Raw genomic sequence first — 11347 nt, 5'->3', positions numbered from 1 at the left:
ATAAGAATAGAAGTTTAGTAAAGTAGACAATATTGAACAAAAGGAGGAAGTGGGATAGAATTAGAAAAGACAATAAATCAGGCATAATTTTTCTATGTACACATATAAAAATACCTTAGTGAATTCCATTATCATGCCCACCCACAAGAATAGAATCCTAATTAGAATAAGACATAACCCTTTCTTGTATAATTTTATCAAAATGAATTCTACTGCCATGTAGAACTTAGAACCAATATTTATTTTCAAAAATAACAGTTCTTTGAAAAATCTAGTTATGATTATCCTCATAAATATCATATCATAATATATATATCAAAACTTAATTGCATGAATATGTATAGTTTTTATTTATTTATTTTTTTTTGGCGGTGCTGGGGATTGAACCCAGGGCCTTGTGCTTGCAAGGTAAGCACTCTATCAACTGAGCTATATTCCCAACCCTATAATTTTTATTTTATATTTTGAAAATAAGTTTGAATTAAAAGGAACAAAAATAAAAAAACAAAATCCAAACAGAATTGTTGTTGCTATTTGATATTTTAGTAGCATACATGAAATACCATAAAATATTTGAACGCTTCAGCTCCCAGCTGACCCTGAGGAAGGCAGAGGCCACCACCCAGGACAGCTCCCCCTCGCCGGGCCTTTCCACTCTAGCCCGCAAATCCCCTCCTCTCTTCCACCTCTGGGATCCGTTATCCTGGGGCGAAGTGGGAGTAGGCCCGGGGAGGGTGGTTACTGCTAAGGAGCCGCAGTCTCTATCAAGATGATAGAGGTACTGACAACAACTGACTCTCAGAAACTGCTACACCAGCTGAATACCCTGTTGGAACAGGAGTCCAGAAGTTAGCCAAAGGTCTGTGGCTTGAGGCTAATTTAGTCTGCACATGATAATGGCCTCAGAATGACTGTAAGACTGAGGGACTTTGAAGTAAAAGATCTTCTTAGTCTAACTCAGTTCTTTGGCTTCGACACGGAGACATTTTCTCTAGCTGTGAATTTGCTGGACAGATTCCTGTCTAAAATGAAGGTACAGCCCAAGCACCTTGGGTGTGTTGGACTGAGCTGCTTTTATTTGGCTGTAAAATCAATAGAAGAAGAAATGAATGTCCCATTGGCAACTGATTTGATCCAAATAAGTCAATATATGTTCACAGTTTCAGACCTGATGAGAATGGAAAAGATTGTATTGGAGAAGGTGTGTTGGAAATTTAAAGGTACTACTGCCTTTCAATTTCTACAATTCTATTATTCATTCATTCAAGAGAACTTTCCATTTGAAAGGAGAAATAGCCTTAATTTTGAAAGACTGGAAGCTCAACTTAAGGCTTGTCATTGCAGGATCATATTTTCTAAAGCAAAGCCTTCTGTGTTGACTTTCTCTATCATATCTTTGGAGATCCAAGAACAGAACTGCATAGAGTTAACAGAAGGAGTTGAATGTCTTCAGAAACATTCCAAGATACATGGCAGAGATTTGACCTTCTGGCAGGAGCTTGTATCCAAGTGTTTAACTGAATATTCATCAAACAAGTGTTCCAAACCAAATGTTCAGAAGTTGAAATGGATCATTTCTGGGTGTACTGCATGGCAACTGAAGCATAGTTACTATAGAATAACTCACCTTCCAACAATTCCTGAAACAGTTCCTTAACTTGCAAATTTGGTTGTTATTCTTCATGTAGAGAAATTTTTCCAATGATATAATTTTCTTCTACAATTGAAAAATTGCAATATTATTTTCAAACAAAATAGAGTTGGAATAGCAAAGGGAAAAATGACACTGACCTAGTCAGCTAATATTTAAAGGCATTTACTACACATACAGAGCAACACCCTTAGACAAAGAAATTATCCAACCACTGATAGGTTTGTTTCATTTAATGATGATTTAATAACCATTTAAATTGTCAGCTTAGAAAATAGCATTAATAGCCCAAATAGCACTGAAATAGGACATTTTTTCCTATCATCTTGCAATATGTAGGATCCAAGTTCTGACTCATTTAAAGTTATACAAGCCTGAGTAGGATAAAAGGACCAAAAATGTGGCCCATATTAAAAATAATAATAATAATTTGGAACTTGGAAGTCATACTTAAAGAAAAAGTAGTATATGGGAGATGATCTCCATGTTGGGAACTTGCCAGTGTTTCATTGCTATAGCAGTTGGAACTACTAGAAAGTAATTATGTGCATAAAAAGTGTAAACTTAGTCACTGCATATGTTATACAGTCTTGCCATCTAAATTTCTTAACTCAATAATGATTTATCTTTTTCTTCTTAAAACTAAATCTTAATATTTAACATCTATATGATTATGAATCTGAGATGAATGATTTACTTTCAATAGTAATATTTAGGCAGACTTTGGCTAAGTTGGAGGTTTTTTTGTTCTGGTTGTTGTTTACTTAAATTCTATTTCTGTAGCAATAAAAACCTCTTCTCTTGAGGCCTTTTTGTCCACAACGCTGAGATATGGATTCCATAATGTTATAATGAATTTAAGCTATGAAGCCTAACAGAATGAAGAGACTTATAAAGACTGTCTAATAGTATGCTATAGTAAAATTAGGTTTAAAGATTTAAATTCATCTGTGAAACATTCAAATGAAGCTAAAGACATAAATGTGAAACAGTAAGAACAAGCTTGAAAAAGAACTATGAATCTCATTTCTTACATTGATTTTTCTATATGGATCAATAGGTTGTATTTAGGTGGTATTGAAATGGTAACCTACTTAATAAAAATGTTAAATTATGAGATTTACATCAAAAATGAACATTTCACAAAAGCACTTTATGGCAAGATAAGGGTTAATAATCTAGGCAATATAAATGGTTTCTTGGCACCTATAATGCAAGTAATAGATATTTCAGAGATGAGGATTTCAGTGCTATATGAGAATTACATTTAAGTTTGAGGGCATTTTATATAAAGCACAAAACATAGACCTAGGTAGTTTGGCATAATCATTATCTTTAATATTTCTTCTAGAAACAGGTGATGTTTGTATTCATGATAAAAATTTTTTACATAGAATCTACTGCCTCAGTTGAGTCCCACTGAGAAAATGTTTCTATTGTATTAGTAACTCAAAATAAATTAAAACTTTGAAAAAAAATATTTGAATTCAAATTCACTGGTAAATGTTTCCTTTTGTGGTCTATCTTGTTGCATTTCAAAATTTTATCTTATGCGAATGGAATTGAAATCACTAGAGAGCTTGTAACATATTCAGAAAACCCAGCTCCATCCCAGAACTACTAAATCAGATTTTTTATTTCTTTTTATTGTAAACAAAAGGGATACATGTTGTTTCTCTGTTTGTACATGGCGTAAAGGCATACCATTTGTGTAATCATAAATTTACATAGGGTAATATTGGATTCATTCTGTTATTTTTTCCCTTCCCACCACCCCTCCAACCCCTCTTTTCCCTCTATACAGTCCTTCCTCCATTCTTGCCCCCCTCTCTAACCCAAACTCTAACCCTAACACTAAACCCTCCCACCCCCCATTATATGTCCTCCTCCGCTTATCAGCGACATCATTCATCCTTTAGTTTTTTTGAGATTGGCTTATCTCATTTAGCATAATATTCTCCAATTTCATCTATTTGCCTGCAAATGCCATAATTTTATCATTTATGTTGGAATAATATTCCATTGTGTATATATACCACAGTTTATTTATTCATTCATCAATTGAAGGGCATCTAGGTTGGTTCCACAATCTGGCTATGTTGAATTGAGCAGCTATGAACATTAATGTGGCTGTATCTCTGTAGTATGCTGATTTTAAGTCCATTGGGTATAGGCCAACGATTGGGATAGCTGGGTCAAATGGTGGGTCCATTCCAAGTTTTCTAAGGAATCTTCACACTGCTTTCCAGAGTGGCTGCACTAATTTGCAACCCCACCAGCAAAGTATGAGTGTACCTTTCTCCCCACATCCTCACCAACACCTGTCATTGTTTATATTCGTGATAATGGCCATTCTAATTGGGATGAGATGGAATCTTTGGGTGGTTTTGATTTGCATTTTTCTTATTATTAGAGATGTAGAACATTTTTCCATATGTTTGTTGATTGCTTGTAGATCTTCTGTGAAGTGTCTATTCATTTTCTTAGCCCATTTGTTGATTGGGTTATTTGCATTCTTGGTGTAGAGTTTTTTGAGCTCTTTATAGATTCTGGAGATTAGTGCTCTATCTGAAGTATGATTGGCAAAGACTTTCTTCCTCTCTGTAGGCACTTTCTTCGCTTTGCTGATAGTTTCCATTGTTGAGAGAGAGCTTTTTAGTTTGAATCTATCCCAGTTATTGATTCTTGCTTTTATTTCTTGTGCTATGGGTGTCCTGTTGAGGAATTCTGGTCCTAAGCTGACATGTTGAAGATCTGGACCTACTTTTTCTTTTATAATATGCAGGGTCTCTGGTCAGATTCCAAGGTCCTTAATCCATTTTGAGTTTAGTTTTGTGCATGGTGAGAGATATGGGTTTAGTTTCATTCTGTTGCATATAGATTTCCAAATTCTCCCAGCACCATTTGTTGAAGAGGCTATCTTTTCTCCATTGCATATTTTGGCCCCTTTGTCTAGTATGCAAAAATTGTACTTATTTGGGTTAGTGTCTGTGTCCTCTATTCTGTACCATTGATCTACCTGTCTATTTTGGTACCAATACCATGCCGTTTTTGTTACCAATTCTTTGTAGTAGAGTTGAAGATCTGGTATTGCGATACCCCCTGCTTCACTCTTTCTGCTAAGGATTGCTTTAGCTATTCTGGGTTTTTTATTCTTCCAGATGAATTTCATAATTGCTTGCTCTATTTCTGTAAGGTACATCATTGGGATTTTAATTGGAATTGCAATGAATCTGTATACCACTTCTGGTAATATGGCCATTTTGACAATATTAATTCTTCCTATCCAAGAACATGGGATATCTTTCCATTTTCTAAGGTTTTCTTTAATTTCTTTCTTTAGTGTTCTGTAGTTCTCATTGTAGAGGTCTTTCACCTCTTTTGTGAGATTGATTCCCAAGTATTTTATTTTTTTTTTCCGTGCTATTGTGAATGGGGTAGTTTTCCTAATTATTCTTTCCAAAGATTCATCACTTATATATAAAAGTGCTTTAGATTTATGTGCATTGATCTTATATCCTGCTACTATACTGAATTCACTTATGAGTTCTAAAAGTTTTATGGTGGAATTAAATGGTTCCTCTAAGTATATAATCATTTCATATACTTATGACATATTATATCATAAGTATATAATCATATCATGGGATAATTTGAGTTCTACTTTTCCTATTCATATCCCTTTAATCTCTTTGGTCTCTCTAATTGCTCTGGCTAGAGTTTCAAGAACAATATTGAATAGAAGTGGTGAAAGAGGGCATCCCTGCCTTGTTCCAGTTTTTAGGGGGGATGCTTTCAATTTTTCACCATTTAGAATGATATTAGCCATGGGCTTAGCATAGATGGCCTTTACAATATTAAGGAATGTTCCCACTATCCCTATTTTTTCTAATGTTTTGAGCATGAAGGGGTGCTGTATTTTATCAAATGCTTTTTCTGCATCTATTGAAATAATCTTGTGATTCTTGACTTTAATCTATTGATATGGTGAATTACATTTATTGATTTCCTGATGTGGAACCAACCTTGCATCCCTGGGGTGAAACCCACTTGATCATGCTGCACTATCTTTTTAATATGTTTTTTATGTGATTTGCTAAAATTTTGTTGAAAATTTCTGCATCAATATTCATTATGGATATTGGTCTGAAATTTTCTTTCCTCGATGTGTCTCTGTCTGATTTAGGTATCAGGGTAATATTGGCTTCATAGAATGAGTTTGGGAGGGTTCCCTCCTCTTCTATTTCATGGAATACTTTGAGAAGTATTGGAATGACCTCTTCTTTAAAGGTTTTGTAGAACTCGACTGAGAGCCCATCTGGTCCTGGACTTTTCTTTGTTGGTAGGCTCAAAGGCCTTCTTATATTTAATTACTTGAAATTCTTCTTCTATTACTTGATGACTTCTTCTGTTTCATTACTCAAAATTGGTCTATTTAAATTGTGTGTATATCCTCCTCGTTCAGTTTAGGCAATTCATATGTCTCTAGAAACCTGTTGATGTCTTCGAAATTTTCTATTTTGTTGGAGTATAGATTTTCAAAATAGCTTCTAATTATGTTTTGTATTTCAATTGTGTCCGTTGTGATATTTCTTTGTTCATTCCAAATTTTAGTGATTTGGGTTTTCTCTCATCTTCTCTTTGTTAGTGTGGCTAAAGGTTTATCAATTTTGTTTATTTTTTTGAAGAAGCAACTATTTATTTTGTCAATTTTTTGTATTGTTTCTTTTGTTTCAATTTTGTTGATTTCAGCTCTGAGTTTAACTATTTCCTCTCTTCTAGTACTTTTGATGTTGGTCTGTTTTTCTTTTTCTAGGGCTTTGAGCTGTAGTGTTAGGTCATTTATTTGTTGAGTTTTACTTCTTTTATTGAATGCGCTGCATGAAATAAATTTTCCTCTAAGTACTGCTTTCATAGTGTCCCAGAGATTTTGATATGATGTTTCTTTGTTCTCATTTACATCTAAGAATTTTTTAATTTTCTTCCTAATATCTTCTGTTATCCATTCATCATATAATAACATATTGTTTAATCTCCAGGTGTTGGATTAGTTTCTGTTTCTTAACTGTTTCAATCATTCCTAATTTCAATCCATTATGATCTGATAGAATACAAGGTAGTGTCTCTTTCTTCTTGTAATTGCTAACATTAGCTTTGTGGCATAATATATTGTCTATTTTAGAGAAGGATCCATGCGCTACTGAGAAGAACATGTATTCACTCTTGGTTGGATGGTATATTCTATTATTCCCAGTCATTTGGCTTATTTTTTTTATTTTATTTTTTCACAATTCCTTTAGGATAATTCCTCCCTTAACTGTTTTCCTTCTTTGTTTTTCATCTCTTCCTCATGGAATATTTTGCTGAGAATCTTCTGTAATGCTGCCTTTCTTTTTGTAAACTCTTTTAGTTTTTATTTATCATGGAAGGATTTTATCTCCTCATCAAATTTGAAGGAAAGTTTTGATGGGTATAAGATTCTTGGTTGGCATCCATTTTCTTTCAAGGCTTGAAAAATGTTGTTCCAGGCCCTTCTAGCTTTTAGGTTCTGAATTGAAAAATCTGCTGATAACCGTATTGGTTTCCCCCTGAATGTAATTTTTTTCTTTTCTCTCACAGCCTTTAAAATTCTCTCTTTATTTTGTATGTTAGGTATTTTCATTATAATGTGCCTTGGTGTGGGTCTGTTGTAATTTTTTGTATTTGGAGTAATATAAGCCTCTTGGACTTGATTTTCCATTTCATTCTTCAGATTTGGGAAATTTTCTGATATTATTTCATTGAATAGATTGTTCATTCCTTTGGTTTGTTTCTCTAAGCCTTCCTCAATCCCAATAATTCTTATGTTTGACCTTTTCATAATATCCCATAGTTCTTGAAGATTCTGTTCATGATTTCTTACCATCTTCTCTGTTTGTTCAACTTTGTTTTCAAGGTTAAATATTTTGTCCTCAATGTCTGAGCTTCTGTCTTCCAGGTGTTCTATCCTATTTGTTGTGCTTTCTATGGAGTTCTTAATTTGGTTTATTGTTTCCCTCATTTCAAGGAATTCTGTTAGGTTTTTTTTCAATATCTCTAACTCATTATTGAAATGATCTTTTGCTTCCTGTATTTGCTCCTTTAACTGTCAATTGGTGTGATCATTCAATGCCTGCATTTGCTCTTTCATCTCTTCATCCAATGCCTGCATTTGCTCTTTCATCTCATCATTTGCTTCCCTGATCATTTTAATTATGTACATTCTGAACTCCCTTTCTGTCATTTCTTCTGCCATGCTGTCATTGGATTTTATTGATGTAACATCTAGAATTGTTTGGGGCATTTTCTTCCCTTGTTTTCTCATATTGTTCAGGTATCAGTGGACCACTGAGATATTGCAGATTTCCTCTTTTGACTTACAATGTCCCTGAAGATTTCTAGTATATCCCCTCTTATCCTTCAGTAGCCTGAAGTCTTGGAGAAAGTTGATAATGTGGTGCTCCACAAGGAAGCTGCCTCTCTAGGTGTGGTGGACTTCAGGTGGGGTATATTCCCTGCTAGTGGGCAGGTTGCCTCCACTCATTGACCAATGGTTATCCAATGGGTAACTAGGATGCAGGCTGAAGCAAGGCCTGTTGGGCCTGTTTCTCTGGTTTTACCATTCTTATGGGATAACCTCACCTGGCAGTGAAGACTCACCCGGTGGGGAGGTCTCGCTGGTCAGTTCCCTTCCTAGAAGTTTCCCTTAAGCCACAACTACCATCTGGGCTGGGCTGCATTTCTCTGCAATGTTCCCAGGGGCCCAGACCTACCTCCTGTGCCTGGGAACCTCACCTTGCACAGAAGAGTCTCCTTAGGCTGCCCCTCCTTGGAGAACCTGCCCTCAGTCCTGGAATCTTTGCTCTGCCCCTCAGCTTGTCTCTGTGTGGCTCTTCCACCAAGAAGCCTCCTAGGTCCTGGCACCCTGCTCTGCACCTAATTGCCTGGCTGTGCAGTCCCTCCTCTGAGCAGCCACCTGGAGCCCTATACTGTTGCTCCAAGTCCCAGTGAACCACCGCACTCCTTTTCCTCTGGGCAGTCACCTGGTGTCCCAGTGTGGTCACTAGGAGTCCAAGCAACTGCACACCTCCTCCTCCAGACAACCGCCCATAGCCCTGGTGCAGTCATTCTGCATCCAAGTGACCCACCATGCTCCTCCTCCTCCTCTGGGCAGCCCCCTGGGTGTTCAGGAGCAGTCGCTCTAAGTCCAAGTGACCCACCACACACCTCCTCCTCCAGGCAGCCACCTGGAGCTCTGGTGTGGTCACTCGGAGACCAAGTGACCTGCTGTGTTTCTCCTCCTCCTCCGGGCAGCCCCCCCATTGTTCAGGAGCAGTTCCTCTGATTCCAGTTTCCTGTGCACCTCCTCCTCTGGGCAGACCCCCAGAACCCTAGTGGGTTACTCCGAGTCAAAGTGTTGTGCTGAGCGGCCTCCTCTATGAGGCTCCCAGTTGCCCAAGTTCACTGCTCCAGCATGGGGAGGGGTGTCTCATCGGGCAACTATACTTCACAAAGTTCCCTGTGTTCTGGGACTACTTCCCCATCTCGGATGCTTCCCAAAAGGTAGAGACTCACCTGGTGGCTTTGAGTTGGTCCCAAGTCTCTCAATATCTCCTCTTCTTGAATCCTGAGTCCTGGAGCAACATGAAATGCAGCGACCCTCTAGTCCTCCACCTTCCAGATTTTACATTTTAATGAATCTCTGATTCATTGTTATATAATTAAAATTGGAGAATTCCTATTCTTATCATCATAACTTTCTAATATGAGAGCTATATATAGTTTAGGTAGATAATAGGATCTCTGTGTCTAAAAATGTCAATAAAGTCATCTCCTACATGAGGGTCTTTTTTAAAATTTGTTTTGATTCATTGTACACAAATTGGGTACAACTGTTGTTTCTCTGGTTGTACACAAAGTAGAGTCACACCATTTGTGTAATCATAGATAGGATAATGAAGTTTATCTCAATCTGTTATTTTCCCTTTACCCCACACACATGAGGATCTTTCTAACTCATTTCAAGCACTGTGAATGATCATGTGGTCAATGTGCTATTTATTTACCTACTACTATTTCAGGAACTATTGGCATTCAGGGATGTGACTGTTGATTTCGCTGAGGAGTGGAAATATCTGGAACCTGCTCAGCAAAATTTACATAGAGATGTGATGCTAGAGAACTACAGAAACTTTGTCTTCCTGGGTAAGCATAACTTTCCTTCCAAATTCTCAATAATTTATTATTACTTAATTTACTTCCCCTTCAGAATATCTTTTGGGAATTTCTCTGTACAAATGAGTTTCATATTTGTGTTTTCAAGAAAAAAAGGGCATATTTGGTACAGATGAAATGTAACATGACATCCTAAGAGTATTTAATCTCTCCCTTTCTTGATATTTTACATATCTTTCACTTTAGATAACTGGTGTGTAGAGTAATTGAGTGATGTAAAATATTGTGACCTATATATACCAGTGAACACAGTTGAGAGGCCCAAAAGTAAAGGAGGAAGCCAAACTTCAAAATGTTGGTGGAGAAGTTATGTAGCAGAAAAGATTTTTCAGAAGTTTAGGTTTATTTCTCATTATCAGTGAACATGTACTGGCCTATTTTTATCATGGTTTCTAATTCTTTGGAGTCTCCTATTTTTCTCCAGTGAGGTACCAGTTCATTCAGATTAAACACCAAAATACCCCTTTGCTTGAGAATGTCAGCATGATATAAAAGATCTTCCATTATTTGTGGGTTTCTAGGAAATCTGGTCACATTTTTGGAGAAATCTAGATCAAATTATTGTAATAAATTAATATCATAAAACAATTTCTACAATATTACTTATGTATTTATTCATTAAAATTCCCTTATCAGAAGTCTTTGTAAAAACTTGTAATGAACTTTCTGTGAAATAAAAGTCAAGATTCACAATGAATGCTCTTTGGGCTTTATAGTCACAGTTGCAAATTGTAGTAATGTTAAAGGGTTAGTAAAATAATACATCTGTCATTATATATAATTTTGTTCTTTAAAATTTTCTTTTTTTCTTTTGGAGTAGGTTTCATGTTGTAGAGTAAGTTTTCTCACATCACTTAATTGTTTTATTTTTAATCCATATTTTATAATTAGATGGCAATTTTCACTACTTCACAAATTAGAACAATGTAAGTTGAAATTAAGATATGCATGATCCTTGTTTCTATTGTCAAAATTATATGTGTTTTTATTGTGTAAATATTACACCTTTTAAAATGACTTAAATATTTTATCTGGTTTGGTTTTTCATCCCACCTATGTACATAGTATTGTACATTTTCTATATGTTAATGTAATGGGGATAGAATCCAGGGTGCTCTAATAATTAACTACATCCCCAGCCCCTTTCTATTTATATTTGTAGAGAGGTTCTCAATAAGTTATTGAAGATGGCCTTGAAATTGCAATCTTTCTGCCTCAGAAATCTTAGTAGCTGGAATACATTCCTGTCCTTTATCTACATATTCATGAGTTTGTTCTTATTTATAGAACCATAACCTTTTAAAGTAGCTTTCAAACACTTTTTAAATTATTTTTATCTATTATGTGTTGTTTTAAATTTTTAATTCTGATCAAAACCACAAAAGTTGCTTTCTCTAGCATATCAAATATTGTGTTCAGCAATGTTAATTCAAATTGTTATGT

General features: G+C 35.7%; 1 pseudogene; it reads left to right on the top strand.

Annotated features, from left to right (window-relative positions):
- The first annotated feature begins 711 nt into the window (after positions 1–711).
- On the top strand, positions 712–1657 carry LOC124975710 (cyclin-G1-like; annotated as a pseudogene).
- The last annotated feature ends 9690 nt before the right edge of the window (positions 1658–11347 follow it).

This window comes from Sciurus carolinensis, unplaced genomic scaffold (genome assembly GCF_902686445.1).
Source record: "Sciurus carolinensis unplaced genomic scaffold, mSciCar1.2, whole genome shotgun sequence".
NCBI classification, from domain to species: Eukaryota; Metazoa; Chordata; class Mammalia; order Rodentia; family Sciuridae; genus Sciurus; species Sciurus carolinensis.
The sequence above is the reverse complement of the archived record's forward strand: the minus strand, read 5'-3'. Positions and strand labels throughout refer to the sequence as shown.